Source organism: Apostichopus japonicus, chromosome 13 (genome assembly GCF_037975245.1).
Source record: "Apostichopus japonicus isolate 1M-3 chromosome 13, ASM3797524v1, whole genome shotgun sequence".
In the NCBI taxonomy this organism is placed as follows: domain Eukaryota; kingdom Metazoa; phylum Echinodermata; class Holothuroidea; order Aspidochirotida; family Stichopodidae; genus Apostichopus; species Apostichopus japonicus.
Genome location: NC_092573.1, coordinates 23,152,193 through 23,168,698, shown reverse-complemented (window position 1 = coordinate 23,168,698; position 16,506 = coordinate 23,152,193). Strand labels below are relative to the sequence as shown.

The following is a 16,506-nucleotide window of genomic DNA, read 5'->3' as shown; positions in this document are numbered from 1 at the left end:
TTATATACCCATACCCGCCATCTTTAATCAGATTTTCGGAGGTGTATAGTCTGTCCAAGGAGCTATAAACTGTTTATAGCTCCATGGTCTGTCCTAATTTACTGCGCATCCGCATCTGATGAACCGTAGCCTACATTTAAATTAGTCAAATGTTAGCATAACTCTTTGAAAACCAATTCACACTTACTTTTGCTACGTGTTTGTATTTCATGCGGTAAATTTCACAACATTATCTCTCACATGAAGGTGCAGGGAATGAGGAATCCAAAAATCACTGTCACATGAAAGCAGGAATCGTTGTGACTTTTATGGTCGTTCACCTCAGAAGGCGGGAAAAGATTAAAGTTTTTTGCTTGGCCTACGTTTTAAAAAACAAACAAAAAAATACATTACGGTATGTTAGCCATTTGAATGTCACATAGTATAAATAGCAGAGACGTATACAAACATTGGCAATACATTATAAATTTATTACAAGCCAGAGTACAGTTGTAGGTTGTAACTTTTAGAAGTAAAAGCGTGTAATTTTCGAAACTAATTTGTAAACTAATTATATTTGACTTATACGACATACGACTGAGATGTAATCAGATTTCAGATCAGCTTACATAGAAAAGAAAACTAAAGAAGAAAATAAAAACACACATTGATGTTCATGTTTCATAATGTAACACCTCCCCTTCCCTTTCCACACTACCGTAATCAGTTATAGGCATTATGCAAATTTGAAAAATTTAAAGGAAAACTGTACTACATTCTTCCCCATTTGAAAATGTGCCCTCCCCCCTTCCACTATCCCTTCAGTTTCATTATGATTCACACAAGTCCATTTCTGTTTTAAAGTAACTGTCCGGTTAGAAAATAGCTTCGGCAGTCCGACTTTGTGTGTCTTTTTCTTCGAATATAGTAAAAAAAAAATTAAAGCACACACGAAACAAAAGTCACGGTTTACGGATTTTGTTTCGATGGTCTAAATACAATGAATACTTTTAAAACAATTTTTGGTGACATATAATTAATAAACAGCATGTGTGTTTGTCCCTCATTAAATCTCATGGTTCTTCTCTTTTCAGAAACAATTATAACCAACAAGCAACACAACCCACCCCCTCCCCCACCCCCAATGTAACACGCGTATCTTTAGAATAAAGTTATAGTCCTAAAACAATGGTATAGATTGATTCATCAATTCTATTTTATTAATCAATCAGATTTTTCTTCTGTCATTTTTGTTTTCATGTTGCAACCTGTCTATATTTACAAATTAGAATAACTATTGTTTCCTTTGATTGTTCTAAAAGCCTTTAAGCTTGGTTGTGTACAACCTCCCCTAACTCCATCCCCTTTCAACGCACGTATTTATCAGCAAAAGCTTGGATTAAGACCTAATTATAGACTAATTTAAAGGCATTATGCCTCAGAGAACGCACCATTTGGTGGTGCTCCCCGGTTTCCACAACCCCAGCTGGGCCACACTCCCTCCTTTATAAAAAAAAAAAACTGATCCGTCCCTGGGTATACCCATAAATTTCTCCTTTGAAATGTGTCTTGCAAATTTGTAGATTCAATCGAAATTAGAGATGTGTGGTAAAATGTTAAGGGATGATATAAGGATGTACACAATTCATTTTAATATGTTATAGACCGTTCAAAATAATGCTATTGGTCCAGGTGGTATTTCTATGACACCTTTAAGTTTTGAGAAATGCTCCTTTAAGCAGCTGAGGTTCGTCAATTATAAAGTGACTGGACTATGTAGTCTAATACACAGACCATTAGATGGTTAGTTAATTCTGTGAAAACAAAAGATTTTATGGCCTCAAATGTCATGTTTACAATGTATTATACATTAGTCAAGGACTAATGGTGTTGTATGTCATTCAAGGGTGGTCTGTTGTGAATTTAAAGTTAAAAGAAGAAATTTTGATTGAGTTATTAGAATTTATAATACAATGGGTTAACGTTAAATTTTTGGCCTGTACTGAGGAGTCGACGTCTTCATGAACTTAGCCGCCTTAAAGGAGCATTCCAGAAATTTATTTATCATATTTTATGGAAACCGAAAAGACGATGTATGGAATCAAAAATACAAATCAAATTTACATTTTCTAAATTAAATCTGTTAACAGAGCCATGAGAAATCGGATCAAGATAAACTATATAGTCGTCATTTTAAATTATCGAAAATGTTACCGAAGTCATCGCTGAACCAGTAACATGTATGTATAGCCTATGGTATAGTGCTGGTTCTGGGTGGAATAATATACCTATACATTCTCTATCAATTGAGAATAACTCAGCGAAAGAAACACACATTGATTAGTTACAGACGTGACATTTATTGCTTCAATATAAAATAAAATTGACTGCTCAAGAATAACTCTACGTACTCAACCTGAGACTGGCTCGTGCAATATTTCATTTTATGCTGTAATCTTATTGAACTTCACTCGCTTCCTCCATAGTTAATTTTCATCGTATGTGATTATATAGATATGATCTATGTATAATTTATACGGCTGATCTTCACTCTTCGACATATTATGATTTATATGAGGTTCTAACTCATAAAACCTGCTACCGACGTAACATTGCCCAATGCCCTAATGCATTAACCTTTTAGAATATAGATAAACATACCATTGATTCCATTTTTTGCACTGGTTACGATTTACGCCTTGAGGTTCTACCTCATAAGTAAAACTAGCATAGACAGCTGATATAGATCTGTTCACATACAGACAGATGCAGCTTCATTAAACCTGACTGCATTGCAAAGGGGTGGGGCAGCGGCGTCGGGGGGGGGGTGGTGGCAGACACCATTGAAATTTGGGAAGAGAGGAATAAGCGTGAAGGGATTCAAGAAGGACATTCAACCACCCTCAAACAGTCCCTTGCACCGCTGTCTCGCCCAAGGAACAACCGCCAATAATCATCACCTCCCCCGCTCCCCTCAAACTCACTAAGCCCCCATCAACCGTTCTAGTTTGGCCACCCCATGATGGGATCAGGTTTATGTTAATCGTTACTGCTTTCAAACTGTGTTTGCGCATCACACTCTAGTAACATGATACCGTGGTTAGCTTTTTAACTGAAATACTCCAATTAAGTATAGCACAAGTTTATATATTCTTGTGTCTAAATCTTCCTAGTCGTAATTCTAAATTTAAAAACATTAATTTAAAGTAGGAAACAGAAATCCATCTAACTAAGTTTTTTCCCTTCATTTCCAAGCAACATTAAAATTAGATGAATTTTCAATGAAAAGACTCTTTTAATACTCTAAAAATAGCAACACTTTGTTAACTCGCTCTTAATTGCATTATTCTCAGAAGGGAGTTATTGAACAACATTATTTATATAATCCAACTCAGACTCCGACAGGCATTTCCCCGAAAAAGGCACATTGTGCAAGCTATAGATGTATTGTCGTAAGTGGCTCATTCCTTACCCGTTAACAAGGGAGGATAGCAGATATTGAATGACCAACCTCCCGCGGAAACACACACCAAGCTCCCCCCCCCCCCCTCCCACCTCCGCTATTCGATTTATTGTCTTGGTTTCAGAATAAGAGCAATTGTTTATTGCTTCTATTCAACAATCAGGAAAAAGTCGTTCTAAATGGAAGAAAACCCAAGAGCCACAGCTTGTATTTAAAATATCGAGATTTTTCGATCACTTGGACAGAAAATAAATATGTGTAAAAAAAATACCACTCGGTTTCTATAATGTAGTAGATTGAAAATACTATTAATATATTAAAGCGATATGTTATCTTTAGAATTAATAGCTGATCTAAAAAAAATCTTTAAAAAAATATACGTACTATAAAATGTGATCAAATTGGTTTCAACCATGAGATAGTTATCAAGATAACCCATTATTATTCTGATTTTGTCTTAATGAGATTTGCATACATTATGACGTCAGAGATGTAAAAAAAAGTCTCCATAAAATAAAAAATTTGGACAGCTTTTCAGTCTCTACAACTCAATATTCTGCTCTTAAGTGTCATAATTATTCCTCGAAAGAGTCAATTTCTTTGGTTGCGTAAATATCTCCCTTCCAAATCCTTGAGAACATACAAATGTTCCATAAAACTTGAAATTACGGAAAATAAAATCCTCGTTTGTCCTTTAGACTATACTTTACCCCCCAAAAATATTAAAGAGCTCTTTTTATTTCCCATGATGTAAAACTATTTCATCTGAAATAGTGAAAGGTGTTAGTTATTTGCCTCTTTTTATGTCTCTCTCCTTTATTTTTCAATCCACTCTTTTGACTTTTAAAAATAAACAAATCTAGCATGAGTTATAGCTCTCATAGCTCTTAACCTGAGTAAAAAACCCACTAAACGGTTAAAATATGCGAGGACACCCTCTTAAAAGTCTCCCTCTTCAATAACTTCTTTAACGCTGAAAGTGTGACGTAACTCTGTAAGATGCAGGTGGAGACTAATCTCATTTACATAAAATGATACTTGGAAATAACCTATACAATACCAGATATTCCCTGGATAATATATCAAAAGTTTAAAATTACTGCTAAGTTGTCTTTCTCAACATTATTCCTCTCCAAACCACTATTTTAACTCTTTTTAAAAAAAAAAAACAGTTTGCTCTGTGCAATATTCAGTACAAAGGACAATTGACCAAGAGTTAGTTAACTTGTTATAGAAGACATATCATGACAGGGATGCGAGCGTGCGTACGTGTGTGCACTTGTTTTGTATTCTGACCGAGGACTTGAACAAAAGAATTCCAGGTCCTCGGTTGTGATTTCTAAAGAATCACCATGTCCTCGGAAGAATTCTATTGTTATGGGGTATTGTTAAGGTTAGGGTACGTGGATTTGAACAATGGAAAAAACAATGGGGTCCTCGGTCTGAATGTAAAACACACCTGTGTGCGAGCGTGAGTGTGTGGGGGAACGGGAAGGGGGTATCGAGATATGGTGGGGTTAAATTTTTCACTCTTTAACACGTCATTAGGTGGACAAGCCACTCAGACTGTGAAGTACAGAGGGCTATCTACCCCAGGAAGCATTTTGAATAGTAATTTTAAGCAATACAAAATATTAATGGAAGCCCAAAACACTTAAAGAAATAGTGTATTTGATATTTTTCAAAGGTTTATATTCGTACTTTGTGGTTTATTAGCATCTGGTGAACCTAATCAAACTATACTGGATTATAAATGATATTCTTAAGCTGCTGGCGCGTGGAGACAATGTGCTTATACTAACCCGCCCATGTGAATGGGTTTATATGAAAACACCTTAAAGTTACCCCCTGTGTAAACTACTTAACTATAAGTAAGAAAAAATATAGCTCATTTAATATACTTCTCTATATCACAAATCTGTACGCTAAGTACGCATGACGGTAAAGTTAAGATAACAGCTATAGGTTAGATATATGGAGCTCATTTATATACGGTATTCTCTTTAATTGCATCTTGTGTCTTGGTTTCTCAAACCTGTAAGTCTTTTCATATAGGGTATCTTAACAACAGAATCATTTGACTTGTCCTCAGACGGTAATCAAATTTGAAATTTGTTTTAAACGTACTTGGCGACCAATCCCCTCCGTTTTGCCTCTCTTTCTGTTTGTCTTTCGGCCTCTGTAATCGTCTAATACCTTACATAACAATATTTCCCAGCAGACTGAATAGGCATAACATGACGTCATAAAATGACGTCATCAAGTGACCTGGATGACTACTGCATAACATATACTGACAGTGTTGTGTTTAAAGGGAATCATACAACACCGAGAACACAACAGCGCAAAATTAATCATATAACCAATTTCATATTATAAGGTTTCATTTTATAATTTTGAGGACTTCCTATTAAAGGCTCAGTATACTAGTTTGCCAAATTTCAACTTCGACTTTTTCAGCTTACTGCACTAAAAGCTCAGTGAAAATGAAGCCGTTCTATGCAATTTTCATATCAATATTCACTATTTTTATGGAGTTTATCTGTCGTTAAAAAGTTTTGAGCTGAATAAAATTCGCCAGAACTTTTAACGAGACCGTAGATTCTTCAACCTTCAATAAAAATTTGCAAACCCCGCCAACAGACCATGCGTCAATCAATCTATCTATTTTATTTACGACCGTCAGGCCTAGGACCGTGGCTAGCCGGTATTACCAGGGAGTTGTTAACTCCCTGGTATTACGTCCCTTCTCTTGAAATGGTATCTTTCTCTCGGTCTTACCAATGTAGCTTGCGAAATTGTGTCATTTCCTTCCATTACAATGAATAAACAGGTGTTTTCAGACGTTTCCTCCGTGGAATTGTAAAAAGTGGACGATACGAGTATAGGACTCCGTTAAAATCTTGATCGTGGCGCACGTGTATACTAGTTTCCTTACATTTGTGTAATGACATGCTGACGTGGGCGGTCGCAGTGATTTTACGGTAAAACTGTTGGCGCCATAAGAGTGCATTGATGATAAGAAACATTGAATCTACTTTGGAAGTTTGTTTTCCGAAATTCATTATCAAACAGGTATATTGAGACTTTAAACGCAGCTTCTTGCTTCTTAGAATTAAGAATGAGTGTATAAGAATAAAGTTTTTCTACTTGTCCTGTGGGGGTATGGGCCTAGCGAGGTCGCTAACATGCACCAGAGGAACACTATGGTGGATTTTTTAATTCTTTTCCGGAAAGAGTGTAATGAACCGATTTATTAGGCTAATCAGCTAATGCCAATAAACCTGTCGCCCCGATTCCTATATTCAAAGTATCCATCCATCCATCCATCCATCCATCCATCCATCCATCCATCCATCCATCCATCCATCCATCCATCCATCCATCCATCCATCCATCCATCCATCCATCCATCCATCCATCCATCCATCCATCCATCCATCCATCCATCCATCCATCCATCCATCCATCCATCCATCCATCCATCCATCCATCCATCCATCCATCCATCCATCCATCCATCCATCCATCCATCCATCCATCCATCCATCCATCCATCCATCCATCCATCCATCCATCCATCCATCCATCCATCCATCCATCCATCCATCCATCCATCCATCCATCCATCCATCCATCCATCCATCCATCCATCCATCCATCCATCCATCCATCCATCCATCCATCCATCCATCCATCCATCCATCCATCCATCCATCCATCCATCCATCCATCCATCCATCCATCCATCCATCCATCCATCCATCCATCCATCCATCCATCCATCCATCCATCCATCCATCCATCCATCCATCCATCCATCCATCCATCCATCCATCCATCCATCCATCCATCCATCCATCCATCCATCCATCCATCCATCCATCCATCCATCCATCCATCCATCCATCCATCCATCCATCCATCCATCCATCCATCCATCCATCCATTCACGTCATAGTAAAAATAAAACACAACAACATAATAATAATAATGGTAATTCCCTTTTTCATAATAAAATGGACTTAAATTTGAAATAATGGCGTCATGTCAGTGGCTCGGGAACAGGAAGAGGGGGGGGGGGTTGCGAGGGGAGCTCTTTATCCACAACGAGTTTGCTATAAAATCAAGAAAGAAGGAGATACGCGAAATGTATATTTAAATGTTGATGCATTTGGGGGCCCGAACCAATCAGGGCTCTCATCATTGGCAGGTACTTGATAGCTGTTGCCCAGCCGAAAAAGAATGCCCCCCATCACACCCCACCCCATCAAAAAACACTGGTCATGTTGGGGTTGGGGTGTCTTTCCATTAACCGGTTACATTAGCAGTGGCATCAATACGCACATTCAATACGCACATGAAACTGTCAGGTTTTATAATTTCCAAATCACTTATTTAGCGCTGATCTTATTCAAGAAATATAGGAATGTTCGTATGCTGGCTGGGGGGGGGGGGGGGTTGGGGCGGCGAGGGGTGAAGGTTTGGGGAGGTAACGAAGAAGGAGGGACATCGTGTAATGGTATTGAATACGGGGAGGGGTGCGGAAAGTCAGGCCACGTTTAGACGACACCCATATTGCTTCCTGTTCTGTCTGATGTTAACCAGACTTTTCTTGAGATTAGTACTCGGCTTTTCTTTTCTTCCTAGTACAGAGCAAGCTTCTTTCTTTTTTTGTGCCTTTTTTCTTCCATATTCGTTGATCAATAGCCGTGGTTCTCGTGTTTCTTTAATATTCATAGATCAAGACGGAAGCTGTGGTGACGACATCATCAGTATTAGACGTGATCAGATTTCGCATAAACGATGAATCAAATTCAATCCATAGTGTCATATTTCCATAAAGAAGGGCACGTGCATGGCAAGTATTCACGCCAGGAAAAAACCCCTCAAACTTGTAGCCACCGTTCACTCTTAACAAAAGAGGAATTCGAAAACTAGAAGAAAAAGATGGTTATGTGGAAAAGACGTATTTTATAACTTTAAATTGTTGCTTTAAGTTACATGTTAAACACCGCAATCATAGAAACCTGTCAATTGGTGTGCATTGTGGGTAATGATGGGCGTGTGTGTATGCTGTGTGATGGGGGGGGGGGGGTGGAGGGCGGTGGCGGGGGGGGGGGTTGCGAGGGGAACAAGCTTCAAAAAGCATTTAGAAGACGGAGACAAATATTTTCCTTGTTGTGTACTTTTGACCTAGACTTTATAAATCAATATATTTCATGCCAGGGGGGTGGGGAGAATGGAAGGGGAGATACATTTCCATAAGGTCAACCAATGTTTTGGTCCTTGATTTCTTGGGGCGGGGGTAGGGGGTGGGGTGTGGTGGTAAAAAAGTATTATCATGTGTCAATGCCGAATTATATTTCAGACACCGGGGATCGTGATACGGGGAAGGTGTACAACCGGAAGTTGACGTGAGAGGTGCACAGCACGGGATCGCTCTAGCTACGTTTTCATGCATTAATTATCGGGCTAGTCCATAACGTTGCCTATATAAGTTATGGTTCACTGTCCAACATGTATGATTTTCCCAGTATTTGTAAAATTCTTTCAGCAACTGAAAATCAAATCAGAAATTCACTGGCAATAAAATCACGATATTAAAAGATGCATATCGGATCGGACATTAATAATATTTTTCTTCTTTTATTATATTAATTTTCTATCGTAATAATTCCGATAACCTTGAAGCTGTTTCCCTACTCATTATTTTTATTGTTTTTCTTATCCTGCTGAGAATAATAAAGAAAACAAATATACTATGAAAAAGGGGATTTGTTACAAAACTGTGTGAGTTTTGCAACTATATACCATATCGTATAACGTGATTTATACGCGTATAGTTATAAAGAATGATGATTAAAGGCGTAAACAGAATTAAGTAAGATGCAACAATTCACTTCATGGAGCAGATGTTGATTAATTTCTTGGCTGTTGTTGAAATTCCCTCAAATTTATTGGAAACTTCGTGGCAAAACAGACAAAAGTATATATATAGTGCGTTAGCCAGAATTCAATCCTTGTCAGCGTTCAATGAACGCGGAATAATTGCTCTTCATTATGGAATATGTTTTTTTTTTTTGTCAAATTGAAAAACTTAATCAACCTAGTCATTGCATATATTAATTGCACATTTCACGCAATATCACAATGTATGAGGGCTATATTTTACAGAAAAAGATGCTTTATTTTTTTGTTTTATATATATATATATATATTTATCTATATATCTATCTATAAATATATATATATATTTACACATATATCTATATCTTTATATATATATGTACACATATATATATATATATACATTTATATATATATTTATTTATATATATATATATATAAATATAAAAAATATAATATATATATATTTATATATAATATATATATATATTTATATATATATATATATATATATATATATATATATATATTCAATATGCTATAACGTTGCTGTAGTTCTCGCCTTGGAATAGGGAAGGCAAATGTACCTCGTTCTACTCTGTTTAATGATTCACTCTCAAAACTACAGAACCATATGAAGATATAAGGTGGAGGCCTCGAAATAGGTTAAAAGACTGATATGAGTATATAGCAGTATAGTATAGAATGATGTGTCCAGTCGCTTATAGTAAATTTAATACAATTAGACATACGTCTGAGACTGTTATGAGTTATCATGACGTAATTAGCTCTGAACTTCAGCAAACCCACCCTCTCCCTCCTAACCATTCCTCCCCAATACTAATTAGCTATGATAGAATTTATTTTAAATCGACAACTTCATGCGATAATTTCCCTGCAGATATAACTTGAAAAACCAACTTATGTCAGTAAACAGTATTTTCTTATACAAACCTTGCTGAAAAACCTAGTAAAAGTAAACCACACCGCCCGATCCCACATCTAACCTCCCCCCCCCCCCCCCTCACATCGTCCATCGCATCCAGAATGAGAAGCACGGAACCATTGTCGAAGTTATAGCAATTAAATCTAGCATAAACCATATGCGTAATATTGACCATCCATAACACGATGGATATACATCCTGGACCGATGCATGTTTTCCGTGATTCAAACCAATATATTAGCTGCAAGGCAAAGTACTATTTTACTAACTTACCCCCTCCCCCTCCCCTTTTCTACTCCATCACCAAATTTTGACAAAATAGTTCTTTGCACCTAACCTCATCTGGTATAAAAATTTCCCGCCAACGCAGCTTTGAATTTTGGTTCAACTCCTTTTATCACAGATGACACTGATTGCAAATTATTCACAACCTTCACTATATATCTATTCAAGCTATGCCTCTGACATTAAAGAAATCTATTTAATAATTAGAAATGTAAAGTTGTCGCTTGGAATAAAAAGGTGTCCAATTACCAATAGAAATTAACCTAATTTCATTTATTCTTTGCTGAAATCTGATTCTTGATTAAAATCGGTAGTAAAGATAGTAAAGGGAAAGACCCAACAAAAAAAAATAAAGAGATGAAGTTTGTGTTCCTTTTTCGAACACTTTCATTAATTCACCTTTACTTCTATTTGACTAAAAGATTTCTAAAAAAAAAAATATGAAAAGAACCCATTTTTAGCGCGGGGACAATAGAAGGAATATTGGTAATTTGAATAAAACATGTTGTATGCACGTAATCGGACGACAGATTCAACGGCACCCCCAAATAAAATCATATCCTTTCGCGAATAACTTCGTGAGAGACCTATGTGTGTAACCTTATCTACGAATTGATGGTAATGAATACATTTCGGCCTCAAGTGGGAACGAAGAAAAAAAAAATCGAGATAAGAAATAAAAGTTCAAGTTAAAATTCTGACTTAACTTTCTCCTTTTTTTTCTCTTGTATCAAGATTTCACAGAACAAGAGACAGAGAAGGAGAAAAAAAAAAAGAAGAAGTAGAAAATAAAACGAGGAAAGGTGAAAAGTTACAATCTAGATTGATGAAAAAAAAAAGACCATCACAATTGAATATCTCTCGTTAAATCAATGCCCAAAAGGTTGAAATCTCACCAACGAGCTCTAAATTTGATTTTTGTTGTCTGTACTATCGATTGTTACTTAACCCTGAGGAGTGTAATACCTACAGCTCTAAACTTTTGCTGATACAAATTTTTCTCTCTGCCTTTTTCAAGCTCTTAATCTTTTTTTTTCTCTCTGTCTCTCTCTCTTCGTCCACAATATTCTCTTTTTCCGAGGGACGCATTTTTAATTCTATTATTTTCATTTCATTTGTAAGTAAACTTGTTTGGCTTGAATCTAGGGTTACGATTTTGAAAAGAGAAGGAAAAGTTTACCCCCCCCCCCCCTTCCAATAAAAACATAGAAAGGAAGAAAAGGGGGGAAAATTGCATCTCGCAGTTGTTTGAAATCAATTTAGAATTTACCCCCAATGCACCTTATTGAGTAAATATGTCGATTTCTTTGAATTTCATCTTAACATTTTCTTCAAGTACTTTTCCTACGTTAAACGAAGGAATTTTCTCCAAAAGCTTTGAGAAATATGAAATTCCTTCTGTAATTCCTTTCCTTCACTATGTTTGGGATGGGGTTTATTTTGTCTTCTCTTACATAAGAAGTGACGATTTTTTACCAGTAACAATATTTAAAATAGTTCACTGCTTATTAAACTAATTCGTTTGAGGGTTAGGGTTACGTATAGGCGTGTATAGGTGGCGAGTTTTACATATACGATTTGACAATATTGTCATTACATCTTACGCTCTTGGCTGCTGCAGGGCCAGAAAGGGAGACAACACCTTTTTTTTCTTGTCTGTTGGACATGTGTGTGTGTCGCTCTTTCTATATATTTTATTTCTTATTTTTTGCTATCATTCCTATACAGTTGATCTTATACCCTAACATTTATCTAATGCAAAGGTTTGGAATTACTGAAACTTCAACACATTTACTTTTCGATGCAATTCTATAAAAGCATTTTCCTCACAATAAAATATTAAATTTTTTAATGTAACACTCCATAATGTCTAAAGATAAGTTTGGAAGGACTCAAATTCCAGAAAGGTACATAGGACATATTTTAGCTGATATGAAGTTTTTGCTTAGCATACAATATTATATTATTTGAGGGTAATACTGATAACCTTCCCAAAATTGAAGTCAAAGTTCAAATGTCATTTAATTGTCGCTTTGCACAGATTATCATCTATAGTGTTTTTGCTAGCTAAACTGAATTATTTTTCAGTAATCTATACATATCTTTAAAAAAAAAAATAAGAATTTGGAAATTTTGAAGTTTGTACGTTTTCTGTAATGTTTACTTTTTAACTAAAAATGCATCATGCCTTCTGCTTTTGAACTTTGACTAGAGCTACCGGTACGTCATAGGTTACTATATGCAACATATAATGGACGCAAGAATATATATGGTTCTTCATCCGCACGAAATTAAAATAACACCCACCACTTATATTTAAGCCTTTTGAACGTTGTTTTTGTTTGAGGGGGGGGGGGGGAGGGGGCAGTGGAGTTTGGTAGTTTATTTCTTAAAAAGGGGACTCTATGGGCATATTTTATATTGCAAACATTTTATTGAAAGAAAGATAAGAAATTGTGAGTTCTAAAAAAAATTACTTTTACATTCTATACGATATCTATATTTATGCAAATATTAGAATAAGGCCGCTAGTTTGATTTAGGAGAGAGTCCATGGTTTCCCGTGGCAATTTAAATTATTATTTAGTGAATTGTATATAAACATAGATGACATTAAAATTAATTCATGTCACCTGAAAATATAGGTGACGTTATAAATCTGTTTTGGTCATAATCATCGATGCTTTACCAAGTGTATGACACAAACTAATTCCTTTTCCAGGCATTGCCTTTTTATTAACAATAATGTTTCTATGTTCATAAAACCAGATGCATTGCGGCGCTTTTCAAGTTATTGAAACCATTGTGATTGACAGTTTTCTCATGTTTGTGCTTTCTTGTTGTTGTTGTTTTTGTATGTGTTGTGTTTTGGGGTCAATATTATCAAAAATTATGGATTCGTGCTCAAAATATAAAAGCAATCGGCCAAGGTATAATAGTCTTCCAGAATGTTTTATCAAGTGGACATTACTCCGTGAGTAATAAAATAGTTCCAACAATTATTGTGAATATTTCGTCGCCCAGACACTTCTCAGAAAAAGTGTATTAATCACATATGGAAAGAGTACATCCGAAATTTATAAAAATTTTAAGTTTGTTTGTTTGTTTTTAAGTTAAATTAACAAGTTCATGTAGGATTTTAAGGTAAATATATTATCGAACCATTTTTTCTCATCGATGTAAAATGCAACATGTTGCAAATATGAGAATCCTCTTTTTATCTTCTTTTTCATTGCGCCCGGCAGCCATCTGAATGCCGCCCAGCACAAACATTTTCCGCCCGATGATTAATTTAACATATTTACCATGACCAAAATATGGGTGAATACTTGGCACATAAGTTAGCTCCATGATGGGAAACAGATAGCACATTTTGCCATGTAAACATACTTCATTTGGAAAAGTTTCCCAATGGGGAGGGAGACGTTCCCACCCCTTCAGCCCCCCCCTACCCACCGAACGCGGATCACACTACCGCACAAATCCGCCAGGCACTCTAATATTCCTGACACACAATCCCTGAGAACCGAAACTTTAGCAAGTATAGGCTTACACTGAGGGACTGAAATTTATCATGAAAAAAATGTGTTGTTAAATGATTGATTATTCTAAAGACAGATTCAACCAAATTGAACTGTGAAATATATAGAAACCCCAAAATAGATATATGTAATATGAAAATATACACTCAACTGTTACTCTTTTAGTGTAGGACTATATGACATTTCAATGCCAGAAAAATTCTGGCGGCTTATTTCAAGATTATCACAAGAGGATATCGCTTACGCATAAATGCCAATTCTTTTTAATTGGGTAACTTAATAACAGTCGCCCTTATCGTTGCCTCACACATCACCTCATAGATATGAAATAACTGACTTCTGTAGTATAGGAGAAAAAAGGGTGTAGCAAACTTCAGTTAAACAAGTCAGGGTGTTACTGGTTTAAAGATCGCGTCCTTTTAGGATCAAGAATTTGACAATTTTGTTCAAAAAGCTCTAAAAAGTCTACAGAAATTTACTGTAAATGATTACAAATCAAGTAAGCGCAGTTTGACCGTACACTGAGCCACTGGTATGATACAAAAACGGATGGGATCGGGAGGAGATGGGGGAGGAGGGGAGGGGAGGGGGAGGGGAGGAGGAGAGGGGAGGAAATAGCAGCGTAGTGGGTCCAAAGAAGAAATAAACGGCAAAGTCCGAAGACGTTCATATATATATATTTAGTGGCAGATGCGTCGACATTTCAAACGACACCCCGGGAACAACGATGTCGTCGAAGTACAAAAGGAAAAAATTAGTATAAACAATTATGCGTCACTGTTTAATTCTTTTTGTTTAGGTGTATTATAATTAGTGCGGGTTTTCAGTTTTAAAGGAATACCCGGACACCGAGACTCTCTCGTCAGGCCTACCCCCTCCCCCCCCCCCCAACTATTACTACTTTCCTCATCTCCAAACCTTTTCCCTTTATGTGCAAGTTCATAAATACCTATAGTAGTTCACTTAATAAAGGATTAAACATTGAGATCAACACGTAGACAAATTTTTTTCCTGGAAACATTCTTGATTCTTTAGATGTCCATCCATCCATCCACCGGAAATATCGCGAATTGAAGTATCAAAACCATTCGAAGTCGACAATATATCTACAGAAGATATTATTATACTATAGATGGGTAAAAAAAAACCCTCAAAAGTTCAAAGCAAGGTTTCGTTGGTTTCATAAGACAACGACATCTGTAAATGTTTACGCACGAGTGCAGTAACATTCAACCGCGTGCATGATAGGCAACAAAATCAGTAAAAAGTTTGTTAATCGGCGTTCCTTGTCATATTATTTCGCTCGTTAGCAACCCTGGCCGCCACGAGACTACTTAGGCGTATCTGACATGCAACAAAAAAACTCAACTAGATATAAATTGATCGATGAATCTTCAATTTGGGTTAGAGAGTTGAGGGTTGAGAGCCTCCATTGGCCTTTCCATATAAAATCATACAGGGTTGTTTTGATATGCCTGCAGTCCGTACTCATAATCATAAATAGCCTAATTAAATTTGCTTTCATTTTTCCACATGACGTTTATCTATCTTTCTTTCTTCAAGACATGGTAAATTTGAATTGTCACATACCATAGCCAAATTAGGTGATGTCGTAGTTAGTTATACACACTGGCAATAAAATCGTTTGCTTTCCTTCATTTCTCTCTCTATTGTTTTAACCTTGGCTTTGATAAGTTCCAAAATTAGCCATCGAATGGATGATGAGGATTAAGCAGTATGCCTATAGTATATACATTCATGTATACTGAAAAGAATGTATCGCAATTTTGAAGTATGGAATTAAATTTTTTTTTACTAGTTTTGTCAAAGTTTTGTCATCTATGACATCACACTTGTTCAAGTGTGCCAAGTTCAAGTTTTGCACAAAACTTGTTAACTTCATAATGTGGTTATCTCTCTCTCTCTCTGTACATATATATATATATATACATAACGGCACATATTGGTGTATTGAACGCAATTTTTAACAGAAATACCTATCTTTCAAGAGTCAAACAATTCTTTACCCTTTGACCAGGGGTAAAAAAACATATCCTTTTAAAGCAATTGTATAATAGGCTATATATTGATGTTTCTGGCCAGTGGATATGCTAGAACACCGAGGCGACGAAAAGACACCCCCCCCCCAAAAAAAATGGCCGAAATGGAAGGAAGAGTATAAAAGTAGAGCAATTCAGGCGTACCGAGGTTAAGTTTGGTTCATCGTTCAAACAGTAGCAAAGGTATATAGTATTGTTTCAAGTGTATAGATTGATAGCGGGAAATCGACTGCCACAAGAAAGGCCCAGAAAGGGTGACAGCTCAGGTTTGGTTGCATTTGATAGAGCTCTGAGCTAATTTGAAAGTTAAATTTACTAGTCC

At 36.2% G+C, this 16,506-nt stretch overlaps 1 protein-coding gene across 1 annotated transcript in view; it reads left to right on the top strand.

The window, feature by feature from the left end:
• The window catches only part of LOC139978913 (neuropeptides B/W receptor type 1-like), a 40,739-nt gene that overhangs the window by 21,710 nt on the left and 2,523 nt on the right, over window positions 1-16,506 (top strand). The gene's annotated exons all lie outside the window — the stretch shown is intronic.